Source organism: Leptosomus discolor, chromosome 3, assembly GCF_034619465.1.
Source record: "Leptosomus discolor isolate bLepDis1 chromosome 3, bLepDis1.hap2, whole genome shotgun sequence".
Classification (NCBI taxonomy): domain Eukaryota; kingdom Metazoa; phylum Chordata; class Aves; order Leptosomiformes; family Leptosomidae; genus Leptosomus; species Leptosomus discolor.
In genome coordinates this window covers 55667898-55683106 of record NC_141393.1, presented here as the reverse complement: position 1 = coordinate 55683106, position 15209 = coordinate 55667898, and positions in this window count along the sequence as shown.

The window sequence follows — 15209 nt, the reverse complement described above, 5'->3', positions numbered from 1 at the left end:
TAATTTTGTTATAACAGAAATGAGATTTGCATGAAAGTTTTGTCCTTAAGAGCATATTTTTTCTTTAGATGGATCCTCAGATTATATGTTAAATTTGAAATATTTTCAATTTTAACACCCTGGACTACTGTTGTGCTTTTAAAATTTATTTATTTATTTGTTTTAAATTCTGCACACAGATGACCTTATTTTGACTGTTTTGTTCTTTGGTTTCTCAGTATTGCTCCTAATTTTTGGAAAGAATAGTTTGTAGCTATTTTTCTTAAAGCTTTTGAAGGCTCTATGATCAACAGTAACAATGAAATTATTTTATTAGTGTCTGTCACCCTGATTGGTGGTAACTGGGTTTTATTTTGCCACAAACGACAATGACTTAGTATCTTTTCCTCTCATTTTAATTTATGTTGTAAGTAGGGTTCCCGGATGTTGCACTCGTAGATTTGGGACTCACTTGGGCAAGAGCCACCTTTGTTTCTTCGTAGACCCAAGCACAGAGTATTGTCTTGAAGCAGGGTGCGCAGCCCCAAAGTGCTTCCTGTGGTAGCAACATGCTGCTGGTGCTCAGTGGGTGTGAGCTCCTGATCTGTTCTGACATTAATCTGAAAATGAAATGGTTCTTGAAATAGGTATAACTGATGCTTCATCTAAGTGTGGTACACTGGAAGTAAAGCATATTAGCTTCTTACATCAAGTCTTTTGAAAGCTACAATTATCCCTTATCTTTGCAGGTCGGTTTGTTTAACTGTCACTGCATTATTCAACCGTCATGGAATAAGAATGAGATATTGATGTTGCAGAGGAGCTCTGGGATCTTGTAAATGAAGGAAGCTGTGAGGTTTTTTAGTGAAAACTGCACATAGGTCTCAGAAGATTTGATTTGTGTACTAAATTCTGCTGCTGATTTGCCAACACTGTGTGACCTTGAGATACTTGAAACAATTTATAGTTCGGTCTTTTTTAAGTGACTACTAATATTGACTGTCTCCGCTTTAAATATGAGACACACAAGGCTTCAATTGCAGACTTTTGTCCTACTTAAGTATTTATTTTTAATAAGGATCCTAATTAAGTGTGCAATCTCTGTTGCAGGAAAGCTCTCCTGGACTCTGTCTTCATTCATTAAAATGTGTCAAATTCCTCAGAGTTTAGAGCAGAGCTCTAACAATGGCAAAAGAGACCCTGTGTCCTGAATATATACTAACATGTGCCAAAGAATATGCTTGTTAATAAGAACTTGTCAGTGATAAAGTATAGCAACAAGGGGTTATAGATTTCCTCACTTCCAGCTACATGAACAGAGTCGCTGACTTCACTCAGGAAGCTGTACTGTTGTGAGACATGGAAAAGTAAAATACCGTCTGCTTCATAACAAGTCATTCCAGCTCTGTCTAATTAACACTTCTTAGTGTTAATTGTAACCCCCTGTTCTGTGTTTTTCAGGGACAATATTTCCCAAGTACTGCTGATGAAATGTCAGGCAGAGGTAATAATTTTGTTTTCCTTGCTATTATAACATTGTGCCATAGATATAGTTATATACAGAGATACATGCCAATCAACCAACAGAGCAAACAAGATGAAGAAGTAAAAATCCTCTCCTTAGAGAGCTCCTTAGGCAGACAATGAATTATGAGTTCTTCTCTGCCTAGAGAACTTGCAGTGAAAATGGTTATCCCTACTGGTGTACCACACTGGGATTAAAAACAATGAATAATTTCAGGTGCCTTGTTTATTAAATCAATAGACTTAACAGGATGTAGCGGTAGAGAACAAAAACACAAAATATTTTCTCAATGTAATCTGCAGGATCCTACAGGCTTCTAACATTAATGTTACAGAAATACTATTGGCCAGTATTTACAGAAGAGCATTTGATGAACAATAAAGACATTCACATTGTTGGAAGGGGGAAAAATCCTGTTGGCAGTCCAGCAAACCTACCTGTCTTGGTTTTGTAGTCTGAAGGAAATGAGAGAGTACTCAAAGAGAGCGGGAACATGAGATTCACCGTTAAAACATCACTCTGGTGCTGACAACACTACAGAACTATCGCAAAAGACAAGTAAAAAAGTAAGGATGCAGGTTCATTGCATGTCAAGGAAGTTTAAGTAGGATTTTCCTTCTGGAATGCGACTTAAAAATTGAAGGTGGAGTTTGGTCTGTGGCAAGAAAATGTAGAACAATTGCTGTCTCATCCAAAAAAATCCTGTGCATGATGGTAGAGGGGAAAGTATCTGTGACGGCTCAATATTTTATGAGAAGGTGAAAGTCAGAGAGAGACCTGACTGAAGATAAAACAAAGAACAAACAACCAACCCCCATGATGAAACATTAAAAAAAAAAAAGGAATTATGTGAATGTCAACTGTAAGATGAAAATACGATGTCTGATAATAGCCGTCATATCCTGTACAATCAAGCTAACAAGCATTTTACCTTTTTTTTTTTTTTAAAAAAGGGAACAGGGTCCTAAATTTAGGCCTAGCTAGTCTTTCGAATATTACAAATTTCTCTATGCTGCCTAATGTAATGCTTGAACTTGCAGAAGACTTGATGGCCCAGTGAAACATCTGAAAGCCCTTTGACACATTACTCTTAGGAGACCACTGGTGTTTGTAGCCTGGTGGCTATTTTGTAGAGTTTTGTGATATATTCCTAAACGTTGTGGAGGAGAGAGGGGAAAGGCTGAAAGTCTCTTTCCCTATATTGAGACTGATATAACTAAAGGGAAAACCTCAACACGGTATTTCTTACCTATGTTGAAAAGCATTGAATTACTTGTGAAGTACAGACAAAACCCACGGCATTTGATATATATATTTTTTAATAGCCCACATGACTGTTGCTTTATCATTATAGACTTTTGCTTTATCTCTGGAGAAATTAACTTTTTGATTCCTTTTGGCCTGCCAGCTTGGCTTCTCAGCGTCGTAGTTGTTCTATGGCTGTGTTATCATGTAATGAAATTGCCCACCAAAAATCTCACCCACAGGTAGGGAACAACAAGCATCCTCTGGAAAAGGAAAGCACTATTAAATGCTCATATGTTGCAGAAGAAGAATGTGCTCTTCTACACTTCTAATAATATCAGATCTAGACACTTTCTTATCGTATTTTTTTTCCTTTACATGAAATACTGATGGCAAATTTGACTTAATCCTTTCTCAATGCTTAAAATACTTTATTGGATTCTTTTTGTCAAATGCCATCACTTCTACATTCTGAATTTCTCACTGTTGAGTTTTTTTGGTGGTGTTTAATCATCTTGCAAGGGAAAAAAAAAGCAAATGTTTTCCTTTTGTGAAGCACAAATATGAAGCAGGAGAAGCATGAGGCCGAGGTGCAGCAGCAGCAGCTTGCTTAAGTGGAGTTCCTACTTCTGAAGAGGAGAAAGAGCTGGAGGGAAAAGGGGAAATGGCAGCAGGTGGTTCACTGGGGGTGGGTTGGGTGCTAGCCATGACAGGGGCAGCCCCTCTGCAGACACTTGCCTCACCAGAGGGCCCAGCTTGGCCCAGCCATGTCAGGGGCCCATTTGTGCCTGCACACTGGGAAGTGGGCATATGGGGCACTGGGCAGGATGCTGCATCTCCTCAGCTGGCTGAGGTGCAGCCGGGGTGGCCACAGGGCCAGATGCAGCCAGCAACACCCACAGCAGGACCATCCAAACACATGGATGACAGGTTTGTCTCCATCTGTCTCTGAGGGAGTTTTTCCTGGTGAATGGTGCCCATTTGTCCTCCCTGCCTTGACAGTGCTAGCAGCAACAACCTGCTTGGCTGCACCTGATTGGTATCACCTTTGGATGAGGGGCAGCCATGGGTCTCCCAGCAATGTCCCCACGCCTCCTTCCTGATCCAGCAACTCGTCCCCTGGTCCCGAGGCTGAGCTATACCCGCATACCTGCTTAGTCTCTTGGAGGACCAACTGAAGTACCACGGCTGAGGTAGCTGCTTCATTTGGCCTCTCCCGGTGTCCTGAGCAAAACAAGATGCCGGTCAGGAGGCCCTGGGCCTCCTGCTGCCTTAGGGCCTTTTGCCCCAAAGAGAAAATTCCACCTGGATTAAATTAGCCTTTGCAGCCTGAAGAACCCACTCCCTACCTTCACGAGTGTCTGATTTATGTTCGTCTGTGTGGTTCACTTCTAGCTTCTGTTAAGCGATTTCAGTTAAACACATGCACAATTTCTTCACAGTGTGGTACAAGTGCTCTGGGGGTGTTTGGCGGCAGCCGGGACAGTGGGAATTGCCTGGACCAGACACAGGGGAGCTGGTGAAAACAAGGCGTGAGGATTTACTTACCTGAGATTTTGGGATGCCAGTGGCATACTGTTGATTTAACACTTTTAAGAACTGTCAGGCACACCTCTTGAATCTGAAATAAGACAAGCCTGCTAATAGGCACTGACTCTTACTGTGTTAAATTACATTGCTGATTTTGTTTGTTTGTTTGTTTGTTTGCATGTTTTTTTTTTTTTTTGAAAACTGCTGAAACCAGTATGGGATGTTGCCTATTTCTTTATGCAATATATTTTTGAGAGATCCTTGCAACCATGCGTGAATAGTGCTGGCTGAATTCAGTGACAGTATTTTCTCTGTGTGTGTTTGTATACGTGTATATGTCAGTGTATGCACATATTTCTAAATATCTATATACCTATCTTACCCTTATGAACTAATTTACCACTTGTAATTTCTTTACCAATTAAACTTTCTAACACAGCAGTTCACTCTGCATCATGTCACGCATGCTGACCTTGTGCTGATTTAAGGTGGAGAATAATTTAGCAGGGGTGCTGATTATGGCAAACCTACTCTCAGGAGATCAGTGAGAAATTGATATTTTGTGATTAAGTTTTGTTTTGTGTAGATTAGAAAGTTAATGATACATATTGGAGATTAAAATGTAACATTAAGACCAAAATAAACAAGTGAACTAGCTCTGTGAAATCCACATTGCAAAGATAAGATATGAAATCAGGTAGTAGACCACATGGGTCTATATCTGAGATCCAATTTTAAACTTGAAATACCAAAGGCAGTATGCTAGACCTGAGCTTGTGAACTCCTGTATGTGCTATTTTATGCATATGAATGGTCTCAGTGACTTTCATATTGACCTGTTTCCCCTATATTTGAAGATTTTGCAGTCTATACAATACAGGATTGCTTTTCCTGTGTGCCTTGGACAGCTCCAAACATTTGGCAGAAATGCAGTAATAACAAGTTAGAACTCACTTTGTTCAAAATCTGTTTCATATTGATGTTGAAAAGCAAGTGGGTACTAGCATAGTACATACACTGCTTGAAGGTGGAAAGACTATACTCATTTCAGCACAGTAGAATTGTTAGTCAGGAGGAAAGTAATTGTAGTTAAGAAAAGCATAGCTGAAAAAGTGTGTGGCTTTTTTTTTTTTTTTTTAAGCTCTCTTGGCACACCTCATATTATTTTACTGATCTCGATGAAGACCTAAGAACCATACAATAAAAGTCACTATTCTCAATTTTCTTGCATCCTTCATCCCGCTCTTTCTTGATGACCAAGCAGGTTTATTTGAGTATAAGCCAGTGGGTTCCTTATCCTTCTGGAAGTGTACCCCAGTATATAAACAAGGAATTCCAAAAGTGATGCACAATATATATATATTGAATTTAATTTTATTAATTGGAACACTGTCAAAATGAAAGCTGGCTTATTTAAGGGGAATAATTCCTCTCTGAGGAAAAATAACAGTTTTGGCAGGCCATGTAATACGTGTTTCAGGGTTATCTACCAATAACTTGAAAAAGTCATGTGGCCATGAATTTAAGTTATGTAAGTAAATTTCAAGTATAAAATTAAGTTATTTGGCATATCTGGTCCCTGTGAGTTATCTATTCTGAATTAAGTCGAAGTTGAAAGTCATCTCAAATTTCATGTCTGTCTTCGTATTTCCATTACATTTTTATTCTTTTAAAAAGTATTTTTCTGTATTGTTTTTATAAATATTTTACTTTTTTCCTCTCTATTTATGAAAGAATTGCAAAAATGAGAAACCGTATTCTCAGAAAATACAGTCTAAAAAGAAGGCTGAAATTAAAGAAAAAAATGTCATAGAATCATAGAATGGTTTGGATTGGAAGGGACCTTTAGAGGTCATCTAGTCCAATCCCCCTGCAGTGAGCAGGGACATCTTCAACTAGACCAGGTTGCTCAAAGCCTCATCCAACCTGACCTTGAATGTTTCCAGGGATGGGGCATCTACAACCTCTCTGGGCAACCTATTCCAGTGTTTTACCAACCTCATTGTAAAAAATTTCTTCCTCATATCTAGTCTGAATCTACCTTATTTTAGTTTAAAACCGTTACCCCTTGTCCTATTGCAACAGGCCCTATTAAAATGTCTGTCTCCGTCTTTCTTATAAGTCCCCTTCAAAATTTCTTTGGCTATTTCACAGTTCTATAGGAGTGAGGCCCAAGGGAATTGAAACCTCAGAATCTTTGAGGAGTTTGGATCTGTGCATCATAGTTCAGACATCTCTTTTTTTTTTTTTTTTTAAATATATTATAGTTGTTATCCAGTGTTTTAGTATTTTTTTAAATGTCATTGTTGTGAAAATATTCTAGCCAGAAGACTGCATGACATGTTTTGGACAGAAAGCTTTCAATGAATGGCTCATAATCTGACCAAAAGAATTCTTTTTTTGTTTTTGTCCTTCCAGCAATACGATTTTCTCCTCCGCCTAGTTTGTACTTTAATTGGCCCATCTGTCTTTAACAGAATATCTTCAGTAACTCTGTCTTTTGCTCTGGCTCTTAAACCTTCAGCACTTCTCTCTAGGTTAGGTAACAGATTCCTGTCACTTCATGTGATATACTTTTCAAAGTGTCTTCCACCCAATTGCCATTAAAATCCCTTTGAAAAAAATCTCACAAGGCACTGTTTCTTCAGCGTGTTTTTTTCCTGGGATTTAGTTGCCAAGTAGTGATGCAGGACACTTGAAAGGGCTCAGGAAGCAGCCTTTCTCCTGAGAGTGACTAAAAGAGATGACTAGGAGGATGCAGGAGATTGGGTTTGTAATAGTGGTAAAATCCTCTTTTGTTTTAACAATCATGTCTAGAACTTTAAAGGTGCCTGCTGTGCCTGCTGAGCTCTTGTTCAAATGTTGGTAGTGGAAGCGCAGAAGTTAAGAGGCATCCCCCTTGCAAACAAACACAGAAGAAGCTGGTGCTGTGGTTTGAGCACCTGATGGCAACTCAGAAGGCTTTGGTTAAACTTCCTGCTCTATCAAAGAGCTCCTGTGGGCTCAGAGGGAGTTATCTGGGGCACAGGTGAAGTACTGTGTCCTGCTCAGCCCAAACTTTCCTCATGTACAGTAGCTAGTTAGAGTTTGAAAGAGAGAAACAAGAACAATTACTGCATCTAGCAAACATGAACTATGAGTATCAGCCAAAGTTGCTGACTTACTGAATATCTTGTAGTACTGAAAGGACTTTTGTAAGATCTGACTCTTGGAGTCCTGGTATTCCACGAGAACCTTAGATTTTGCTTTTAAGCAAAGTTTTAGCCATCTGTTTGAGGAAGAAAAAATGAAGCCGTCAACCATAAAGGCTTGATAAAATGAAGGGAATTACGTAGCTATTAAAATGTTACGTTTAAAGCAGTCCAAGACCAGATCTGACTTGTTTAGGAGTCCAGACTGGCAGTACCAGAAGACAGGTTCTTGCCAGCTATCAGAAACTGAAAGTAACCAGTGTCTCACACTGGCTTCCAGGATCCATACTTTTAAATTTAATTAATTAATGTGGTTAACGAATAATAAATTTAATAGTAATGATTAAGGCAGGTGGCTCTCTGTTCGGTTAATGGTCACAGCCAACTGAAAAATGTGCGTGGTGCATACATGCTGCTCTCCTCCCCTAAGTTTGTGTGCATTCATCCCCTGACAAGCTTGTTTAATGCTGTGGGTGATTCACTTTGCCCTTAGACAGTGCTTCAGCGTTTCCTGCCTCACATCTGGCTGCAGCAATGTGCTTGGTTTAGAGGAGGACAGCTAATTAATTTACAGTGTTTTTCTTTCTTGTGCAGTGAAGCTACAGAAACCACAGTTTTCCTTCCTAACTGCTGTGGAAGCTGGCGTGCTCTTCCCTGCTCGCTTGCGTGCAGTGTTGCCTGCTCAGTGGTAGTTTCCTAGGCCAGGCTGTTCCGATCCATTCATGTTGTTAGCCCCAAAGTCTGTCCTGGTGGGAGTTAGAACAGCCCAGCAGAGGTGTGCAGAGATGGGCAGTGCTGGCATTGGAGCAGGGTCCCTGCAGGGCACTGGAACAAGAGGGAAAATTCCCCATCTCTTAACTTGCCCCTCCCTCCCACCCCTGCCATTCAGCCCATTTCCTCAAAGAGGCTTTGTGAAGTCTGCAGACCACAGAGCTTTTTTTCTTCTTCCCCACCCTGCTCCTCCATTCCATCTGGTGTTTGTTCTCCCATGCTGCCTCTTGCTTACTCCACTTGAATACTGTAAGACTCTTGCGCTGGATGTTTTGACAAGTGGATGCTGCCTAGTGTGGGCCATGCAGCCTGGATGGGGGCCCTGTAGGCTCCAAGATCCATTAACTGCTGCTGTTGTACAATGGCTGAGATGTGCTGCTGCCTTGGGTTAAGTTCTCTGCACAAAGGGTCCCCAGACTGTCATGGGTTACCACTCGATTGTGGAGGGCTATCTATCTGATGGTAGGGAGGAGGTCCTGTGCTATCTTTCTTCTGATGACAGTCAGGAACTAGATGGGACTGACTTTGTACCTTTGTGATGCCAAGCTAGTTTGTTGTCCCACTGGCTGTGGGTGGCATAAACAGAAACATTTGGAAACAGAGACAGTTGTTCCTGAATTACTCATGCAAGTGGGAAGCAGATCAAGTCTTCTGCTTGTGCTTGTTGTTATTGTTTATTTTTGAACTAATTTATCAGTTATTTTACTTTTGACTGAACAAAATGCCCATTAAACTGCAAGAGCCTTGTGCAATTAACTGGATTTGAACCTTTTGCTCCAGAATGTTTCTTGAAGGCTTCCATCAGAATGCTGACAGGATTTGCCACCTCCTGTGTTTACAGTAGTTTTTGAGGTGAGGAACCTAATTTGATTTACTTCAGCCTTTCCCTGGAGCTCTTAGGAACCGATCAGTAGCAGAGCTTGTTCTTTGACACAGCTTTCAGTCAGGCTCAAAACATACATTGAGTCATTATAGCAAAATGAGGTATCCCCAAGCTGTATGTCTCAAGCTGGAACTGATGAATTGAGGGCTTAAACTTTGGAAAATCCCCTACAGCTGTCAGTTATGCATCTTACCTAATATGTTTTTATAGGACTATTTCCCTCTTTCACCAAAGAAGAGCTAGTGGAGATTTGCTCCTGTGACATGTTTGTTACAGGACTTGTTTGAGCAGTGTCTTGATTCTGCTGCCACTGTGTGGTCAAATCCGGTCTGGTGCTTCAGGTATTCCTGTTTCTTACATGATTTGTGTGGAGTCAGCACAGCCCTGCATCCTACGTGTGATTAGGCTCCATGCCACTGTGAAAAAGGAGTAACTGCACTGAAATTAAAGGACCCTTTATTTGTGTTAGTGGTGCAGCCAGATGCACCTGCAGCAATAAATGTCCACTGTGCTGAGTAGGTGTTAGGCTAGGAAAAAACAACAAACAGTCCCTAAGTCAGCTCATAATTTGATACTATGACCGTATGTAACAGGTAAATAAAACTGACCTGGCAGGGATAAACCTTCCCATAGACATGTGCCTGAAGTCAGGGCCTTGATGAATAGCTGCTGTTGACTGAGCTGTTTGAAAGACAAGCAAAAAGGGAAGACTGTTAGTAGGATTTCATTAATCTCAGTTGTGGTAATTTCCACAACTCATACACACCTTAAGATGATGACTTCTCCCTGTGTTTTTGAGGTTGAAAAGTTATAGATCTCCTGCAGCCTTGCACATTGTTGAGATTTCAGGCATGCTACAAAAGCTTTGCTATTCAGCAGTAGAACACTGTAACAAATAATCAAATACAGGCATACTTAACAAGAAAAAAGCTTATATTAACTTTGCTTTTTAGAAAATAATATGGTAATCATTTATGTTTTGCCAGTTCAGTAATATTCAGGAGGTTTCTCAGTCATTAACTCACTTGAGTGAATTAGAAATGTTTTATTGTAGTAATAAACAGTGATATGTCTTCAGGGACTCTCAAAGCAAGTAAAATAGAAAACATAAATTACTCTGTGGTTTGGTTCTGCATTCCTTACTTATTCAGGATTTTCATTGGCTTCAAGGAATGCAGGAGCAAGCCCCAAATATTTGTAAGGAAATCAGGGTGAAAAAAATTTGCCTTGAGCCCAAAGATTAATAAAAAAATAAATGTCAGCACTATAAATTGAAAGAGGGAGAAAATTCCAGCTACTAAGGGAACAGCAGCTGAGAATGTCATGCAATACTTTTATTAACACAGTACAAAAGGCAATTTAAATGAATAAAAAGGCCTATTTCTGCAGTTTTCAAAAGTTCTTATTTAATTTAGGTAAAAACAAATATGCCACAAATGTTAAACTGACTCTCAATCATCAGATGACCTCAGATCCAGTCTTGGCTTTATACTCAACAACAAGTCTCTCCTGTCTCCCACTTCCCATGTTACTAAATCCACAGTGCGCTGGGGAAGGGACCATTTCTGTGGGTCTGTGCAATGTCTAGGGTAACACTGACCCATGCTAAGGTGGGATTCCTGCTGACTGCTGGGCAGCTACTGACCTGGCCCCTTTCCACGTACTTCTTGTCATAGCTCATTTCATTCTCTTGGTGACCCACTTGCTCTCTCTCTCCACCTGCTTTGAAGTAAAGTGTGTCTTACTCTGTGTATTTGCAGCATAATGGAGTCCCCAAACTGGTAAGTTTGATTCTTACTGTTTTGTTGTTTCTTTTTTAAAAATGATTTATTTTACACCGATATGGATTGTAGACTGAAGCACGCAGTGAACTGCAAATCCTTGCTGGAAGCTGTATTGACTACACTTTGTTACTGTAACACAGAGAAAATGAGGAGTAAGCAATAAAGCCTCTGGCCTTATGTGAGGTCTTGATGTTGGTTGGAAGCTTTGCAGCCAGAGCGAGTACTTCCATGGACACTCTTCTATTAGACTTGCTATATGAACCAAGTTCCTACGCATTTTGATGATTTATGAGACTTAGGCTGCAGTTGCCTATTTGGCGGAGTAGTGCGGATGACAGATGCACAACACTTGCACGTAGTATGATTGCATAAACCACATTTCCTTTGGAAACTGGGCTAAAAATAGAAACCCTTTCCAGTGCCAAACTTGCTTGTCGTAACTAACAGAGGCTTTTTGCCCATTTGCAAGTGTGCTGAGTTACTCATGCTGCTTCTGTGCTAATGTGTTTACTTGACACCCTGGTTGTACTTTCACAGGATTTTGTGAAATACTTTTAATTTACCACTGTGATGGGGGAATATAGGTGGGTAAGTGAATGTGAATCACTTTCTATCCCCCCCAGCCCCCGAGGAAAGCTTTGGTCATGTCCTGTGTAATATTTCTCATTTCATGTTTTTTTTAGTGTAAGGAATAAATGTCATGTTACCCATTGAAGGTGATACAGGCCTATGGCATACTGCAATCAAGGTGAATCTGCACGTACAGTGATATTGTGGTGACCTTGCACAATTTTCTTGCATAGAATCTCTCTGCCTTTTCCCTTCTGATCCTAATCCAGGAATGCGAAGGGTGGAAAAGAATGAGCCTGTACTTCAGGACACTGAGAACCACCCTCCATGTCTGAATTCTGCTGCTATGACTACAGCACAAGTGGACTTAAGACTTGTTTTTTGTAGGACCGCGAGACAGTGTGAAGCGATACTTGCATTCTGCTGTGTTGTACTCATTAGCAAAGCCAATGGTTACTGGACCATTCCAGGAACTAAAAAAAGTTCGATGGAAATGAAAATTTCAAAAACAAAATCAGCTTTGGAGTAAACAGATGTAACCACTTCAGTTTCATGTGTGGTTTTTTTTTGGTGGTGTTCCCTGTTCCCTGCTCCACCCCCCCCCCCCCCCCCCCCCCCCTTCCTTATGCAGGGGCTGGGGTGGATTCACTTCTGTGGCAGTAATGTACAAAAAGCCTTGTTAGCCCACGATGTTATGTATACTGGAAATGTCCGCTAACAATCTTCTTTGAGAGTTTAGTGACTCAGAAAACTGTTTTAGCCTTGCTCCAACTTATAGTAAATAGTACAAAGTAAGAAAAAAGATACAAGACTCCCCAACTCAAAGGAAATGGAAATACAATAACAGTAGCCTACACATCTCTAAGGTGGTAACATTTAAGAATATAACTTCCTAACTGAGGCTGAGATGCTGACGAAATAACTATTTCCACTTTCCAGCAGCCCGTTGTGCTCAGCTGAGTGAGTGTTAGGCCACTAGAGCGCAGCAGAGACTGTGTTTAAAGACACTACCGATTGTCCCATGTCTAATGAAGCAGCACTTCTGTGTCGTCTAACCTTTAAATGTTAGATGCTGTCTTATTTTGAGACCCATTTTTTCCTATTCTTTTGCTTAACGTTCAGCTTTATTTGCTATCAGGTTTCTCTGCTAGCGTTTTCCCCCGATGTACACACCAGCTGTGTACAGTCCAGTGGAAAGTGCACCTTCCTTGGCTGGGTTTTGGTTTAACTGTAAATAGCATGTTGAGGAAGGAGGCCGTCATCTAACTATGCTGCGGGGGCATTTGTGATGCAGAACCCAAAATAAATTTCTGAAATTTCTACCTTGACTAGAAATGTTTTCGTGGTGGCTAGTCCATTCCTGTAGTGAGCCAATCTGTAATGATAACTCAGGGATTTTTATCCTTTCTGTTGACTATAAAGAGCAGAATGAAAGAGCTTGAAAGGAAGAAAACTGTCTGTACTTCTAAAACGCTGTTACTGTGATTACAGTGGCTGCCAGGGTCTTTGGCACCAACCATTAAACAAGATGAAGCATGTAGATACAACAGACAGGTAATGGGAAATAGTCCTGTGTCTGACAAGGTGTGGGCATTGAAAGAGGAGATGGTGTTAGTTTCTGACCCCAGTCTTGCAGAGGCCACTTCACAAGTGAAAACTCGGGGGCTACTTTATCTTATTCCTCAGTGTGCTGGGAGTGAGGGGTGAAAAGTGTCGGCAGATTATGGATTGTGTGGAAGAACCAGATACTGCTTAAATGGGTGGTGTGGGAAGAAGATTAGAGTGGGTGAATTGGTCAAATCTTGGATACTATTTAACTGATTAAAGTAAGTACTATTATGACTATACAGAAGTTCTCAAGGTTCTTGGATGACAAATCATGGTGATTATTCTCACAGACCAGTGCATCACTGTACCATCATCCCTGCACCCAGCATTATCATAGCACTTCTATATAAAGAAGATACGTCACAGACATAATCTGCTGAAGATGATGCCACCATAATATACGTTCATAGTTCTGATACTCTGAGGATTAGTTTGCAACTTCTCTTAATTCAGTAGGAGTAGGAGTCTTGGTGTTTCTGAAGATCCCTGTGAGTCTTTGCACTTTCAGGTACCTAAAAACTTTGAAAATCTGCCCCATAGTATCCTATAACTGGAGGTATTTGTATTTCAGTTTTGGAGAAAACTGACTCCAAAGCCTGCAGAAGGCAACAGTGGCAGCTTTATTACTGGTGACATTTATTCTATCTGAGCAGCTGCAGATTACGTTATTTAATATCTATTTTATCTGTGTTTCAGAACTGATTTTGGTGTTACAACAAAGGCAGACTTGTCTTATGAGAATAAAAATTATACCTAATTGAATTCTGCTTTGGGAGTTTCTGTCAATCACACAACTGTGTGAATTGGGAAAGACACATGATTGCAACTGTGATTAACTTCTCCAGAGTCACTCTGAGTACCATATATCACATTTCATAAAGAGATGTAGTATCTTCAGAATAATTGTATTGTACTAACGGGTATCTTTTGAATGTCAAAGAACCCTTCATTTTCTTTGAGGGACAAATGAGGAGGAGGTATTCTTAAACTGAAGGTTTTGAATATTTCTGAAATAGGCATCTCAATCTGAAGCAGTCTTGACCACCTTCCTCTGTGTGCAATTCTTAACAACAATGTAAACAAATGGAGAACTTCCTGCCCTGAGAACAGCTCGCCATTCATGCCAACCTGCAAGTAAGCTACCTTTACAGCATCTAGAGGTGAGCAGGTGGCAAATTAGCAGTAGATACAGACTGCCAATGAGTAATTAAGAGTGAATGTTTGTGGTGCTGGAATAATTGGGCCCCTGTATTTCAAGTGCATACCAATGCTGTGAGTTTTCCTATGTTTATGTAGTCAGGTAAAGGAAATCAGGTCCTCTTTGCTATTGTATTGCTGGTTTATTTTTCTGAGTTGAATTTTAATCTTCCTTTATTCCTGGCTCTTACAAATGAATGACAACAAATACAGACTACATTTACTTCAGAATATGAGCCTTTATAAGAGCTTTGAGTTATTCACCAATTTAACTTTCTCGAGTGTTATAAGGTTAAATCTAGAGAACTGTGAATGGGGTTAGTCCAAAGACCACTGCACTAGAGAACTTTAACTTGGAAGGGCAGACAATAGCTTTTTTGTACCCCTGTAGCTAGTTAGCCAATGTTAATATTCACTTTGCTTTTGTCTCTAAATTGCATCAACTGTCTCCCATGACATTTAACTTACATATGTGAAGGGATTGGCATTTTTAGATTGTCAGAGTGTTATTGGATGAAAAAGCTGATTTTGTCATGGGACATCTGTTTTATTGTTAATTAGATGAAATAGGAAAGACATCAGAAGAGTACACACAGAAACTATTTCATAGTTCCTGCCTAAAATCTTCCTCTGATCCCTTGAAATTAATGATGCTTTACAGATTTTCACATTTTGATGTGAATTTCATTTAGGAAGTTTCAGGAGCAAATGACAGAGAGTTGTTATCCATCTGTGCCTCTGCCTTTACAATTCAATTATTCCCTTCCATTGTACAGTCTCTCTTTTCAAAACTATCAGAAGAGAGAAAACAACTAGGGAGTTCATCTGTCATTTAAAAAAAACCAACCCAACCACAACAACTTATATTGTCATGACAGCTCATGTTTTGTGCTTACCAAAGTAAGAAGTGCAGTTTACATTATGCG